This window comes from Eptatretus burgeri, chromosome 6, assembly GCF_056783735.1.
Source record: "Eptatretus burgeri isolate ZD-2024b chromosome 6, Ebu_testis_v1, whole genome shotgun sequence".
In the NCBI taxonomy this organism is placed as follows: Eukaryota; Metazoa; Chordata; class Myxini; order Myxiniformes; family Myxinidae; genus Eptatretus; species Eptatretus burgeri.
The window spans coordinates 105988756-106004809 of record NC_140966.1 but is presented as its reverse complement, the minus strand read 5'-3'; the positions used below and the strand labels follow the sequence as shown (position 1 = coordinate 106004809).

General features: G+C 37.7%; 1 protein-coding gene across 1 annotated transcript in view; it reads right to left on the bottom strand.

Moving 5' to 3' along the window:
• PARPBP (PARP1 binding protein) overlaps positions 1-16054 on the bottom strand; it is a 266632-nt gene that overhangs the window by 88104 nt on the left and 162474 nt on the right. The window lies entirely within an intron of this gene.

Below are 16054 nucleotides of genomic sequence, written 5' to 3'. Positions count from 1 at the left end.
AGTCATTCAAATGACTGGGGGAAAAGGGAAAAACTTTCTGACTCAATCCTCAAAAGCCCAAAAGAGGAGACTGATTTCCTCCACCTCCCATACAAGCAAATGTAAAATTGAGACTGTTTTTCTCTCCCTCCCATACAAGCAAATGTAAAATTAAGACTGACTGATGAAAGCACTTCTTTCCTTTCATATTTTCATTCCACTCAAAGAGCGAACCAACAAATATTTGTCCATGTTCTCCTTTGGCGAATAACTTAATTTTCTTGTCACATTCATTTCCAGAGTATATTCATAAAGAATAACTTGGAACTTGGTTCTTCGTTTAAGTGTCTTTGTTGAGCAGAAATGAAATGATAAACTTCTCTTTATGCTCTTATTTGACCACCTCCTGAGCCACATATCATTTTGAAATCGTAGTAAATTCTCCATTGTTCACTTGATAACCATCAAAGTTTTCAGTCCATTCAACGATATTAATTTTTTTCTTTACATCCTTCAACTTATTTGTAATTAAATTTATCCGCATATTTGTTTCATCAACTTTTACCCCGGTTATTTCTTCAAGAAGACATTTCATATTTATCACATTCTTTATGTTTCCCAATCAAAGACCAAGGTTGATGACATCTCCACTCTTTGGTTTGGTTATTGCTTGGTTCTCTCATTTATAAATCAGTAAAAAGACTGCGGAAGCCTGTTAAAATTCCTAACCAAATATCTTAACACTTATACTTACAAAAACAAGGGAGACGATTGATTCCATTCTCTAAAATATATCTTTTATCATCAAAACTCTGAATGCTTTCTTATTTATCTCTTCTGTATATAATTGATGTTAATAACTTCTTATTGTATTCATTTTTTGTACTCTTCCTTCTTTAAGGTTAAACGGTTGAAATAATGTTTAAAGTTTATTGTTTCCTTGATTATATTTTTCTTTATTCCCTTAAGCTTCTCATCACACCTTTCAATGTTATTATTATCAATATACGTAAAAGCATAAGACTTTGATCTCAATCCTATAAATTCACTCATGACCTACCCACCCAATTAATCTTTAAACTTACCAATAACCTTTTTATTCTTTGATGAAAACAACACATCACCTGACTTGTAATTACTTGTATCATATATATATATATATATATATATATATATATATATATATATATATATATATATATATATATATATATATATATATATATATATATATATATATATATATATATATATATATATATATAATCAATCACATCCTCATACACATCACTTGTCTTAATTTCTCATATAAAACTATCCGATCCATATACAACAATGACACATTATCCTTATGCTTTGATTTTAAAATATTATCGTAATCGTCATACATTAACGACTTTGACAAGTCAACAATTGATGTTCCAAAATAAATAGGTTTATCCATTTCAATACTCTCTTTTTTCAAATGAATAGCACAAAAGTTCTCTGAAAACACCTCTGCTCATTCAAAACTTGGTCTATAATTAACTTTGAAGCCTGTTTCCAAGATGAAGCAAATGTTATGTTTTGTCAATTCCTAACATTTTCCATCGTCTTTCCAAATACAGCATAATTCATTAATTTATAAAAGTCCTTCTCGAAATCTGTTTTTGCTTCTCTTCTCCTTTTTGTATTAAAATCAATATACTTCTTTAACCAATGACTGTTTAAATTTCAAAATCCGATGAATTTTCCTCACTCTCAATCCAGCAGATAAATATTGTCTCAAGTTCCTTTGATGCAAAACATAACTTTCTTTATCATTTAATGTTGTAAGTAGTTTTTCAGGAGATTTACCTTTTATATTGAATGACTGTTAGTAATCACTTAACCATTCTTTTCTTGGACTTTCTTTATCAGGGGCAACAGGTAGGTCTTTATGGTTGTGATGAAGTTCTTCTGGATATTTTAAATCAACCTCAAAATAACATCCAACTTCAGCTTTATCCAATTCTTTTTGAGAGGAGATAACAATGTATTGTAAGACTTTTTCATAATGTTTTTCTTTAACCCATTTAAGTTTTCCATATAGGAAAGATTGAGACATAGCCCACCCATACAAATTGTTAGCATCATAACACATCAGGTAAGAGTTGTCCTCATTCTTATTATAATGAGGAAGATATTTATTATTTGCTTTAGCATATCTCTTGGAACATACTTGAGATGTTCCTCCTCTTTTAGCCTTCTCTATCATTAAAAGTATATCTATATCACTGATTAATTCCAAATTTTGTTTTGTCATTTTTAACATCGCACTCCAAGCCAAACCCAGGGCTGTGTAATAGTGAATGGGGTCGAATCCACAATAATTTTTATTATGACAGACTGTTCAAAAAGTTTCAAACACATCAGCCAATAACAATACATCAGTTTTAAGATACAAATCATCATATTCTCCAAGATTCTTTGTATTAAACTTCTCCCAAACCTTTTTAGCTTGTGTATAATCTCTATCGGAAATATGAGTTTTATTCAACTTGCCAGAGAAACTTTACCTTGAAGGAAGTTGTGTTTCTTTAAACTTCTCAAATGAACCCATATAGTCAAGGGATATATTCCCTTTTGTGAGAAGAGATCTCTTCTTGATTTGAGAAATGTGATTTAAGATTGGGTAAGTTTTTAATATTTAATGCTAAGTTAGATAATGGACTTGCCATAATCTTGTATGTGTCAAGAAATCTGATATGGGTTATGGGGGATGTATGAATTGTTTTTGTGAATGAGATGTATTTTTGATCTGTTAGGAATGGCAAAAATATCTCCAGATGTCTTTGAAAGTTCATTTATAAATAGATGTGTGTCATATTGAGCGTTGTTGTGAAGAAAGACAGGAATAAAGTTTGGAGGTTTGTAATTAAGATTACAACGGGAATGAGCTGGACCTCTTTCTTTACCAGTAAGATGACAGTGATCCCTAACCTTGAACTTTCCCTCAATTTTCTCCTCACAAATATGACAGATACTGTTCTTTCTAAATTCCTTTTTCTCTCCCTTTGTTAATGACATTGGTTTATAGGTTTTAACCATTATTTCTCTTAGTCTTATGAAGTCTTTTTCCAATCATCTTACAAACTCCTCTGAGGCATCTTCTCCTTTATAAAGTTCTAACTTGTTGTATTCATCACCAACAGACTATTTTATATAATAACAGAAACCACAAGGAGTATGTTTTTGATACTTATTTGTGTACGATTTATTTGAATTTGGAGAAACAGTATCTATCTTTTCAAGGATACAGTACTTTTAAAATTAGTATATATCACAAACAGATGTTTTATAGATTTGTTAAAATCTTTGAATGATATGTTTGAACCTGCTTTTGGTAAATTGATTCCAGTTGATTTATGATTACCACAATATTTCGAATGTTGATTTAATCATTCTTTTGTATGAAAGGAGTTGAGACATCTCTCACAAGGATACGTTTTACATTTTCTCTTGTATAGTGATTTGGCTAATCTTGAGAAATTTTTGATGAAAGCATAATGTGATTTTTCCTTTGAAGTAAAGTCGAGAAGGTCAATGTGTGTATCATCATTTTTATAGTTGTTTGAAATATTTCATATCTGAACTTTGTTTGTATCCAGTAATTCATATACATGAACAGATAGATTATTAATTTTCTCAAATTTAGGAATATCTCTCAATGACATTGGAAACTTTAAAACTTCAACATTGAATGTATTCTTGTATTTCTTTTAATGTTCAACCCTTTTAGGATTCCATTGTGGAGGATGTAACTGAGCAAGAATAGACCATAGCAAACATTTTTTTGTTTTGAATATATATATCTTTGTTTTGAATATAAAAAACCACTTTGTTAAGTTTTATCTTTTGCTAAATCAATATAAGAAGAAGCTTGAAGAGGATCTGATTTTAAGATGTGTATATCGAAAAAGATTATTTTTGTAGTAGCAAATCCACTACCTACTACAGTGTTATCAACATCTTGTTCTTGTCTGTGGAGTTCATCATAAACATCACATCTTACAAAATCTTGAAATGATGAGATAAAGTGAGGGTTTGTCCTCATATAGGGAGTAGTTTCATCACCTTCTCTTACCATATTCAATTTTACTCCCATATAAAACTGAAATGTTTTCATTTCACTTGATGTGTTTTTAATTATCCTTTCAATACTTTGTTTAACCAGATCAACAGCTTCAATGATTGAAGATGGTCTAGGGTCTTTGAAAGTGAAACAATCTTATTTTTATGTCTTTTCAATGCCCCATCAGTGTTTTCAATGGAGAATTTAGTGGCATCTTCCCATTCTTCATTGTTCTTGTGTTTGCGTGATTGAAGGTGTTTATTATAATTTTTTAAAAAGAATATCATGATCACATCTATCACAATATTTTGTTTCTTGGTCAAGTGGAGATATTTGTCTGAAAAGATTGAATGTGTGTCTGCTGGTTTGAAGGTGTTTTTTTTACATTTATATTCATGATTACAAACATCGCAGTACGTTGTATTCACCATATTTATACAACAAAACTTTGCTTAAAATAAAATTTTCTTGATGAAAATTCCATTTAATTTATAGGTGAATCTGTGCTTAAAAGCATTTTATCCTCCAACGTTTTTCACTTAATAAATACAATGTATCAAGACACGAAAGACAAGTTTCAATCAACCTCTTCATTTTGTAAAAGATACTGAGAAATATGTCGAGGATGTAAAATTGAATAAAGATAGATATAACAATGATTGGATAAAAACAATTACGGCGAATAATGAGTTCTTCAATTTCCTTCAGTGGAAGGGCTTTTAGTATATCTGGAAGAACATCAATTAAAGTAGCTCTAACAAAAGTTTCTCCTCTCCTGGCAATTTATTCAAAACTAGAAAAAGCAATGAAACAAGAAAAAATATCAAAAAAGAAAAACCTTATTGATGAAGCTTTGGAAAGAAAAGACAAGACCATCTGTAATATGCAAGGAGAAATTTGTATTTTTTTCAACAACCCCAAAAGATGTAAATCCTGATGAAATAAAGGATGTTAATATATCAGGTGAAATGACATTTCATCCAATCGCAGTTAAGGATCATTTTAAAATTACCTTTAATATAAAAAATGTAGTCGTTGAATCTGTCAATGAAAAAAGTATGTAGATATTGATGGTAATGATTTTTCTTCAAATTAAATGAGTCATTATTCAACTGAAGATTTTGAAGATTATGTGAGTGATGATAGTATCTCTGTTGGAACAAAAGACAGTTATGATACTGAGAGTTTGTGTTCAAGTAGTTATGAAAGTAGTTTTATAGATGATTGTGAAAGCAGCAATGAAAGTACCGAAGATGAATTTTAGTTCAAGCAAAGTTTTACTTTATAAATATGAATAGCATACCATCTTGAGCCCCTTGAATTCCCTGATTCTCCAGATGAGAAATTTGAGAATTTTCCTGCATGTGATGGAGTGGGATTAAACACAGAGTCAAAGGCTGATAAACAATGCATATTCTGTGATTATCTTCTAATTAATGAAAAAAAAAAAGATAAAAAGGAATATAATTATTTTAGATTGATACCAAAAATGAATTACTTTGCCAGATTGATTGGAGAAATAAATGTAAAGTATGAGGGTGATAACACACCTTTCCTTACAATGGAAGAAACTGAATGTATTAGAGAAATGTTCAAAGGATTGTTGTTATATATTATTCACGATTGCCATTTTCAGGGAAATATCAACACAAGATATTGTATAAATAAAATAATGGATTATCTTGCAATTAAACCCAAACTTAGAATAAAATATCGAGTTTCTACAAAAGCCAATAATAAATTAAATAACCTGTTTTCCAAATATATAAATGAATGATTTTTTACCCATTTGGGAAAATAAGATTAAATTGAACAACCATAAAAACTTTCCAAATTCATCAAGAAGTCTAATAGTTGGTTCAAGCATGTGTGGAAAAACCTGCTTACTTTTCAAGATGCTCCTTACTCCCAACTTTTTGGATTATGATAATTTAATAAGTTTCACAAAGTCGAGTTTTCAACCTGAGTATCAACGACTCTCACAAGGTTTTAATGCTGGTCTTCAAAAAGAAGATATAATCGGTTTATTTAAACTTCAAAACAAACTAAATGATTACAACATTGAAGATATAATACAACTATTTTGTGAAACACAGAGATATAAAAAGAAATCAAAACCGATAACTTGTATTCTTAGTGATAATACGGATGATATACCTTCTCCCCAAGATTTGGATAAATCAAAAAAGAACCTCGTTATCTTTGATGATTGTGTTAATGAGAGAAACCAAACGGTAATGGATCGCTATTACACAAGAGGGAGACATTCTTCTTGTAATTGTATTTATCTTAGTCAATTATACTTTCAACTCCCTCGTCACTCAATCTGAAACAATGCTAATACTTTTATTTTTTTCAAGTTAAATTCAATAGATATAAACAATTTTTGGACAGACAATTGTTCTACATTATGCAGTAAAAAGGAATTTGGGGATTATATGAAGCACACGACTGAAAAATATCAATATATTGTTGTGAAACAAAATGAGATATTAAGGGATATATTTTTTATTTTATAAATAATTACATATATTAATGACAACTATTATTATAAATCTTGTGGGTAAATCTGCTTCTGGAAAAAAAACTTACATAAATCAAGGTTCTTGTATGGTACAAATGAGAATATTGTAAATTTGCTTAAAAAGCACCATGTAGTTGGTATTGTATCAACACCAACTAGAGCAATAAGACCTGGAGAAGTAGAAGGTGAAGATTATTACTAAATTTCAGTGGAGGAACATATGCGATTGAGGAATGAAGGTCAAATATTTGAGGAGGTTTCTCTTGGTACAACAAAATATTCACATTGTAAGAGTGAGTTAAAGAAACTAAAATCTGGTGGTCTTGGGATATTAGAAACTAATCCAGAAGGAATGAAACAAATTATTAAACATCTAAGTGGTAATGTGGTTAAGATTTTATCATTTGGTTTTGATGTTAATGAAGAAACTCAACGCAAACGTGTGAAAAGCAGAGATACAAGTATTCGGGAAGTAGAAATTACAACTCGTATTAATGTTTATGAAGAATTTGATAAAATATTTGAAGAAAAGGATTTATTTGAACACATCTACTTTAATGATGAAGAAAAGGAAAATTTCCTTGTTGATCTTTACAATTCATTAAATGATATTCTCCAATAAATAAATGGATGCAAAAGAAAGAGCAAGAAGATTCAAGGAACATCAAACGCTGGTTTCAAAAGTTGTAAAACAACAGGAAGACATAAAGAAGAAACGCAGACAGAAACTAACGGGTGAAGAAGCATTTGAAAGAAAACAAGAGAAATTTTTAAAGCACTTTTAAAAACTTCCCAAGAAAAAAATTATAGATGCTTCCACAGTTCCCACAATAGAATATACTCCTAAAAAACTTAAAGTATTAAAAGATTTCAGTCAAATGATGGAGGAAGAATTAGAGCATTTAGTAGAATTAAAATATGATGATGAAGGATTATTTCAACAACTGAAAGAGATCAATCAACCCCATGATTATATTGTGAATGCTCTCCAAAACAATGAATATTCCATAGATTCAAAAACTAAAGCAGGACTCATTCCAACAGAACAACCAGCAATATTTTATCTTGTTCAAGAAAAGGGATTGATATTTAATGATGAATTAAGGTTCTTGAATTCTGCTCAACCCCCTGTTAAACGAACTCCGAGATTAATGTTTCTTCTAACAAAAGATGGAAAACAAGGTTCAACTGTGAGGGACGAATCAAAGTATTTTGATAAACCAATGGTTATAAAAAATAAGGATGATATAGTATATATTGATCTGCTGGACTCCCTTAATTATGGGATTAGTCTATCTGGTAAAAGTAGGAAGAATGAGAAGGAGAAACACATTATTCAGGCTTTAAGTATCCTTGGTTCAGGTATTAGTTTTCTTCCAAATGACCAATCACAATTAGTAAATTGACTGTTATCGCTGTTAGGTAGAAAGAAGGCTGGAAATAACAATTGTTTTAATGAAGCATCAGCCATTTTAGACCAGTTGATAAACATGAAAATAATTAATAAATTAAAAAAAAAACACACACACACGGAGACAGGGACAAAGTGATAATTTCTCACCTTGGACTCGGGTCATTCGAGATCAAAGGACGTGAGAGAACTTCTTTCCAGCCAAGAAAAATGCCATTCAAATCTTTCCGAAACAAATAAATGTCTTCAAGAAAGTTGTTCATTTTAATCCACTCGTCGTGTAATCCAGATAAGTCATTTTCAACATCAGCTATCAAAGATGTTCTTATTGGGGACAACCTGTTCAAAAAAAACTCAATAATTATTTGTCGTATAATGATTTAATTAATAATCAATTGCTTCACCATCATTCTAAGAGGAAGCCAGACTTTACAATCCACACACACAAACTTACCAATATTGTGATGGGTTAAATTCTTCATCAGATTAAAGATAGTTCATGTGCCAGTCATTTGCCATTTGGTCAAGATGAGAAAAATGAAAAACCGCTAAACAGAAGAGAAATACCTGGCTTATAAACCATGTTGGAGGAAGTCAGTTGGATCTTTGCCTGGAGTTGCCTCATTGTTCTCTTTCTTGTTTTTCAACAGCTCAGTAATTCTGGAAATTTTTTCCCAAGCTTCCTGTTTTCAGCTGCACTCAGCTTACAGAATGTACATAATGTATTAATGTTTGAGTTTAATTTTAAAGAGCATTGAGAGAAGTTTATCATTTCATTTCTGCTCAACAAAGACATTTAAACAAAGAACTAAGTTCCAAAGTAATCGTTATGAATATACTCGATGGTGATGAATGTTATAAGAAAATTAATTATTCTCCAAAGTAGAACATGGACAAATATTCGTTGGTTCGCTCTTTGAGTGGAATGAAAATATGAAAGGAAAGAAGTACTTTAATCAGTCAGTCTCAATTTTATATTTTCTTGTATGGGAGGGGGAGAAAATCAGTCTCAATTTTACATTTGCTTGTATGGGAGGGGGGAGAAGTCAGTCTCAATTTTACATTTTCTTGTATGGGGGGGGGGAGAAAAATCAGTCTCAATTTTACATTTGCTTGTATGGGAGGGGGAGGAAATCAGTCTCAATTTTACATTTGCTTGTATGGGAGGGGGAGAAAATCAGTCTCAATTTTACATTTTCTTGTATGGGAGGGGGAGAAAATCAGTCTCAATTTTACATTTTCTTGTATGGGAGGGGGAGGAAATCAGTCTCAATTTTGCATTTGCTTGTATGGGAGGGGAAGGAAATCAGTCTCCGATTTTGGGCTTTTGGGTCAGAAATTTTTCCCCTTTCCCTCATTCATTTGAATGGCTGCCTCAGAAACCCCATTTATCCTCTACTGATATTTGGAGATCTGTGGAAGGGAGAGGGATAGGGTGGGGAACATGGGGTACACAGGATGGACATTACAGGGACTTTCAGGAAAGAAAGCAGGGAATTTGAAGGATTTGGGTTTGGGGTGGATTAACGGGGTAGAAAACATCGAGGATTTGGTTGGGGTAAGATAAGACGTGGTGGTGAACAGTTGTGTTGAAGGCCTGGAGGGAAGAATGGGATTGAATAGAGTGAGGGAGTTTATTCCAAAGGCGGGAAAAAAGAGGAATGAAAGAGTGAAGGTGAGCAATGATTCTTCATTTTGGTAGTTTTAGCAGAAGGGGGTTGCTGGCAGACCTAGAGCACCCTGTGGACATATGGGGCGGGGGGTGGGGGGGGGTCATATCACAGACAGAGCAGGCGGGGCGAGACTGGAGATGAGACGGTAGAAGGCAGAAAGACCACTGACCTGCCTGTGGTGAGAGCGTGAGAGGCCCAAAGACTCAGCCTCACTGCGGGAGATACCAATGATCTGAAAAGCCTTGGTTTCCAAAGCGTGAAGCCGAGAAAGGTGGGAGGCAGGAGCACCAGCCCAGAGGGGAGAGCAGTACTCCATCAGCCTGTGGCCAAAAGCTTTGTAAGTGGTCAGGAGCTCAGGTGGGCCGAGAGAGGATTTTGCATGACGGACGATTCCCAGTTGGCAACTGCCTTTGGCGGCCAGGTTGGAAATGTGGCTTTCTCAGGAAACTCGTATTATGAGATTAAGGATTCGTCACTCCTTAGGTGTCATTTCCCTGGTCTCTGTTTATGCTCCGACTGAGGCGAGTGATCTCACCGTGAAGGATGCATTCTACGCCACACTCGAGTCTGTGGTTGATCAGTGCCCCAGACGAGATACACTTCTAGTCTTGGGGGATTTCAATGCATCGACTGGAACTGATAGGGACGGTTATGAGGTGTGTGTTGGTCCCCATGGGTCAGGAACTATGAACCAGAATAGCACTAAGTTCCTTGACTTTGCAAGAAGTCATGGACTTAGGGTGGCTGGTTCATGGTTTCAGCGCCCACAAGCTCATCGCTGGACTTGGTATTCCAACGCTGGCGGTGTGGCAAAGGAGATTGACCATGTCCTCATTGACGGTCGTTGGAGGATGATCCAGAACTGCAGGGTCTACCGGAGTGCTCAGTTCCTCAATACTGACCACAGGCTTGTTGTAGCAACTCTAAAGCTGCACCTTAAATCCTGGAGAATGGTACCATCCCAGCCGAGGCTGGATGTTGCCAAGCTCAGGGATGAGAGAGTCGCTGAGGAGTTTGCGAACAGGCTGAGTGGACACTTGGGGGGTCTGGGTGCTTTGGGGGGTCCTGAAGAGTTGTGGAGCGCCTTCAAGACCACCGTCCTTGATGTTGCCGGTGGATGCCTTGGAGCTCACCGCAGGGCAAAGAAGAATTTTGTCTCTCAAGGGACACTGGATACCATTGACCAGAGTCGCAGGGCCAGGCTGAATGGCAGAGCTGAGCTGTTCAGGGAGCTGAGGCGTAAAACTGTATGTGCACTGAGGGTGGACAAGGAGGCCTATGTGCGAGGAATCTGTGAGGGGGTAGAGCATCACCTGTGGACAGGTGATTCTCGTCCCGCCTACAGGGGAATTCGCGCATTACGTTCATCCAAGCCCATCCCTCGGAGCACTACAGTTCGAGCAGAGAGTGGTAGGCTCTTGACAGAGGAGTCTGAAGTGAAGGCCCGCTGGGCCGGTTACTTTGAGCGGTTGTACCAGGCTGATCCCCCAACTGTCGAGTTGAACGTCAAGGGTGTTACAATCCCTGTTGCTGACTCTCGAATCAACTGTGGTCCACCTACGCTTGTGGAAACACGGGCTGCGGTGAACCAGTTGAAACGGGGCAAAGCTCCAGGGATCTGTGGCATCCATGCCGAACTTCTCAAGGCTGGTGGAAATGCTGCACTCGTGTTGTTGCATGCAGTTTTGTGCTCTGCCTGGAACACAGGCATCATCCCAACTGACTGGAAGAGGGGCCTTGTTGTCCCTCTCTGGAAAGGGAAGGGTGATCGCCAAGACTGCAACAACTACCGAGGGGTGACGCTGCTCTCAGTGCCGGGCAAGGTCTTTGCTCGGATAATTCTCGATAGGGTTCGCCACCATCTGCTTGAGCACCAGCGTCCAGAGCAGTCAGGCTTTACACCAAAGAGGTCAACGATTGACCGTATCCTTGCACTTCGTGTCCTCACCGAACGCAGACGAGAGTTTCGGCAGGGGCTGCTTGCAGCCTATGTTGATCTCTGTAAAGCGTTCGATTCAGTGAATCGGGATCTCCTCTGGAGGATTCTTGGTCTTCGTGGGGTGCCACCAAAACTGATCGATCTGATGTCTGAACTCTACTCTGGTACTGAGAGTGCTGTGAAGTGTGGTGGTACCATCTCTGACTTATTTCCAGTTGTTACTAGAGTTCGTCAGGGATGTGTACTGGCCCCCACACTTTTCAGCACTTGTATGGACTGGATTCTAGGGAGGATGTCGGAGAGATCAAGTTGCGGTGCGTCATTTGGGAATGTCAAGATCTCGGACCTTGACTTTGCAGATGATGCAATCATCTTTGCGGAGACTTTAGACATCCTCTTGGGGGCCCTCGAGGTGCTGAATGAGGAGTCGGAGCCATTGGGATTACGGGTTTCTTGGGTCAAAACTAAGATCCAGGCTTTCGGTGACGTCTTGGATGCTGCTGTCCTGTCTGTGTCTGTTTGTGGTGAGGATGTTGAGGTCGTGGAGAGATTCACTTACCTTGGCAGTGATATTCATGTCTCTGCTGGCTGCGAGTCAGAGGTCAATAGACGTCTGGGTCGGGCCTGGGGAGTCATGGATTCACTGGATCATGGGGTGTGGCACTGCCGGTACCTGTGCGGGAGGATGAAAGTCCGAGTCTTCAGGTCCTTGGTACTTCCAGTCTTGCTCTATGGGTGCGAGACTTGGACTCTGACCAAGGATCTGAGACGGAGACTTAATTCCTTTGGTACCAGGTCTCTTCGGAGAATCCTTGGCTATCGCTGGTCGGATTTTGTGTCCAACGAGCGGTTGCTGAGAGAGACTCGGATTGGATTTGTTACCTGCATAGTCCGTGAGCGTCAGTTGAGGCTGTATGGACATGTGGCTCATTTTCCTGACTCTGATCCTGCTCACCAGATTCTCTCAGCGAGGGAGTCTCATGAGTGGAGGAGGCCAGTGGGTCGACCACGTGCCTCATGGTTGCAACAGGTTGACCATCATCTCAAGGAGATGGGGATGGGCCTGGCATCTGCCTGGGGGATGGCCAGACGGAGGCCCCTGGAGTACCGGCGGAAAGTGGACGCAGCGACGTGCTGTTCTGGCACATGCTCCCATACCTGACCTGACCTCAGGAAACGTCATGGCAGATTGTGAGACCCAGAAGCTTGAATGAAAGGATTTCTTTCAGAGGATTGTTGAGAAAATAGATGGGGGTGGTGGGGGGGGGGTCGAAACGGTCCTTTCAGAGAGACATAGTGAGAGTGTAATATTTGTCCGGATTGAAAGACATGTTTCAAGTGTTGGACCAGTTTGTGATTTTATCCACATTTGCAGAGAGCAACGAAGCTGCTGCTTGCCAGTCTGAAGGATGACAGATTGTATGGCAGAGGGTGGAGTCATAAGCAAAGAGATAAAGAGTATTTTCCAGAGTCAGAGAGATTATTGATGAAAACCAGAAAAAGAACAGGGCCCAGAATGCTGCCTTGAGGAACTCCAGCCTGGACAGGAAGAGGGGATCAAAGAACTCCATTTTGGGCCACACAGTGACTGCGACAGGAGAGGACGTCTATCAGCCATGAGTGGAGATGGCCTTGGATACCAAAGGAAGAGAGTTTGATGGGCAGGGCAGGGTGCCAGACCGTGTCAAAAGCACGCGATATGTCGAGGGACCATGTCAAAAGCACGTGATATCTTTCCAATTTGTGGGAATGTGAACCAAAAGCAATCACTGAAAACATGGAAGTATCGCTAACGTACGACCTCATGACCCCATCGGGTGTGAACATCAAAAACAAAGTGTTGCAACCAGATATCATACTTAGGTACAATAAGAGAAGAAGGTGTTGCTAATTGGGGTGTTAATACCAGTAATTTTGGAATAACGATGCAGAAATCAAGAAAATGACTGAATACCAAGATCTCAAGAATGAAGCAAAAAGATCATGGAAGCTGAAGAATGCCAAAATTGTACCAGTGATAGTTTGAGCTATGGGATTGATGATGAAGAACCTCACAGAGATATTAAAAACCATCCCTGGGAATATTATTTTAAACGAACTACAGTTGGAAGCTGTCCGAGGCTTAGCAACAATCCTGAAGAGATCCCTCAGCACAAAACTTTGAGAACAGAAAACCTCACAGCTTGGTCCATGAATCGTAACCCCTTACTGAAATGAAGGTGGATACTTTGAGCCCACTCCGGGAGGATTCCATTCAACATTCCAAAACTTGCGTATGGAGTTAACAACGAACAACTAACAGCACACATACTGGTTCCAAGTGCTGTTGTGGTGATACAGTATATATACATACACACACGTGCAAATGGGCACACACATATAGTACATAAAAACGACAAACACAAAGAGTTACGGTTAAACAGTTCTATAAAAGAGGAATTCAAGTGGGAAATTAGCAAAATTCATTTCAAAAATATATCAAGCCACAGAACACAAAATGTCAGTCTTTGCCTTCACAGCTTGAACAAACGTGGAGAACACGAGGTCGGAGGGACTTTATTGTTTTTTTATAGGTATCGATGTCAAAGTGAGGGGTGGGTTATAAAAGGAGATTGCATAAAAAGGTAAAAGAAGATGATGTCCTGAAAAATAAAATTTCACATTTTCCGCAGATGAGACACCTCCCGAGGCACCCCGAGGCAGGGCACCGCGGGACCCAAAAAAGACGGAAACGTACATCTAATCGATGTTAGATTGAAAGTATGGGTACTTTTACCAAAATGAACAACCAAGCAGCTTGGAGAGGACTCATAAATTGGCTTAACCACTCCAACAAAATGGTTGATAAGGAATGGCTGCCTTGGGAAGCAATGAGCATCGCCTATCTGTCAGATTAAGCACACACCTCCCAGAGACGCCGAGATGTCAAATATATCTGAATTGGACAAATGAACACTTTTTTTAGGAGTCAGAACTGCTGCTAAGTTCAATTCTGGAGCTTAGATTTTGTAATTCGGCTTAGTTTAAGAAATTCTCGAGGTTATGACACATGCGGAAATGAAATAAAGCCATGAACGCTGACGTCACCGGGCGTTTATAAGCATTGCAATCTACCCAGCAATCCATAGCTATGATGATCAGGCATTCGATGATATGAATGAGGAAAGTGAAAAAAAAAAAAACTTTATCGTGAAGAAATTGTTGCAGCCTGTTCCAAGTCAAGACCTGGTTGAGCAGGCCAAAAAATATGGTGACTTCAGACCCTAGCGAGGTAACCCAGGATACACCTTAAAACCTCATAGAGAGTGAGGAGGCCGAGGATGTGCCTGATGAAGGATATAATTAAATAAGGGTGCTAATTATCTTTAAAAGGGGTGTTTAAATGAACCTAAACACAATTTTCACTCTTGCACTTCCTCGGAATTTTCTTAATATGCATGCAAAGTTTCAGGCTGCTATGTTTCATGGTTTTGGAGTTACGGAGGAGACACATACGCATACACACTGACATTTATTAGTGTAGATAAGAGCGCAACTATACAGGGTGTTCCAAAAAGACCTTGAAAACTTTGGTTGTAAATATATTTAGTACCACAAATTATACAATGATACCCATTGTTTTATATGAAACAGAAACTCAAAGTTTTCCTTATTTTCTGCTGTTTCTTTGCGGAGGACAGAGTGATCTCAACAAGTTACATGAACATGTTGGAAGGATTTTTTTTCCCAATATAATTATACCCAATATAAATGGGTAATTGGGTAATCAGGTATATATAAGAATAATACACAATCCAATATAATATAGACCTGAAACCCAATATAATTTTTCAACAGGACGGCACTCCCCCTCATTGGGCCTTAATTGTTTGAGCCGTCCTGAATGAAAATTTTCCAGGTCGCTGGATTGGCCAAGACGGACCAGCCGCCTGGCCCCTACGATCACCAGACATAACCCCCGTTGATTATTTTTTCTGTGGGGGTTTGTCAAAGATGTTGTCTGCAACACCAAGGTGGCAAACCCGCAGGATCTTAGTTCTCGGATCACAGCCGTACGCGCACTGGTGGAAGCAAACATGCTGAGCTGAATATGTCAAGAACTCATGTACTGCCTTGATGTTCTGTGCGCGACAAACGGAGCTCACATTGAAGTGTAATGATGGCATGTACAAAACTTTATGAGTTTCTGTATCATATAAAACAAAGGGTATTGTTGTATCATAAATATATTAACAACCAAAGTTGTCTGAGTCTTTTTGGAACAGCCACATAATAGGATTTAGCACCTATCCAATGAGGGGTATTCCCAAATCCAATGAAGCATTGGAAGGAAGAAGCAAGGAAGCTTTCAAGGAATGGGAGGAATCAGACAAGGGTGGAGTTTGGGGATGATTATGAGGGTGTGAACCTCACCCTTTTCATTTTATAGTGAATA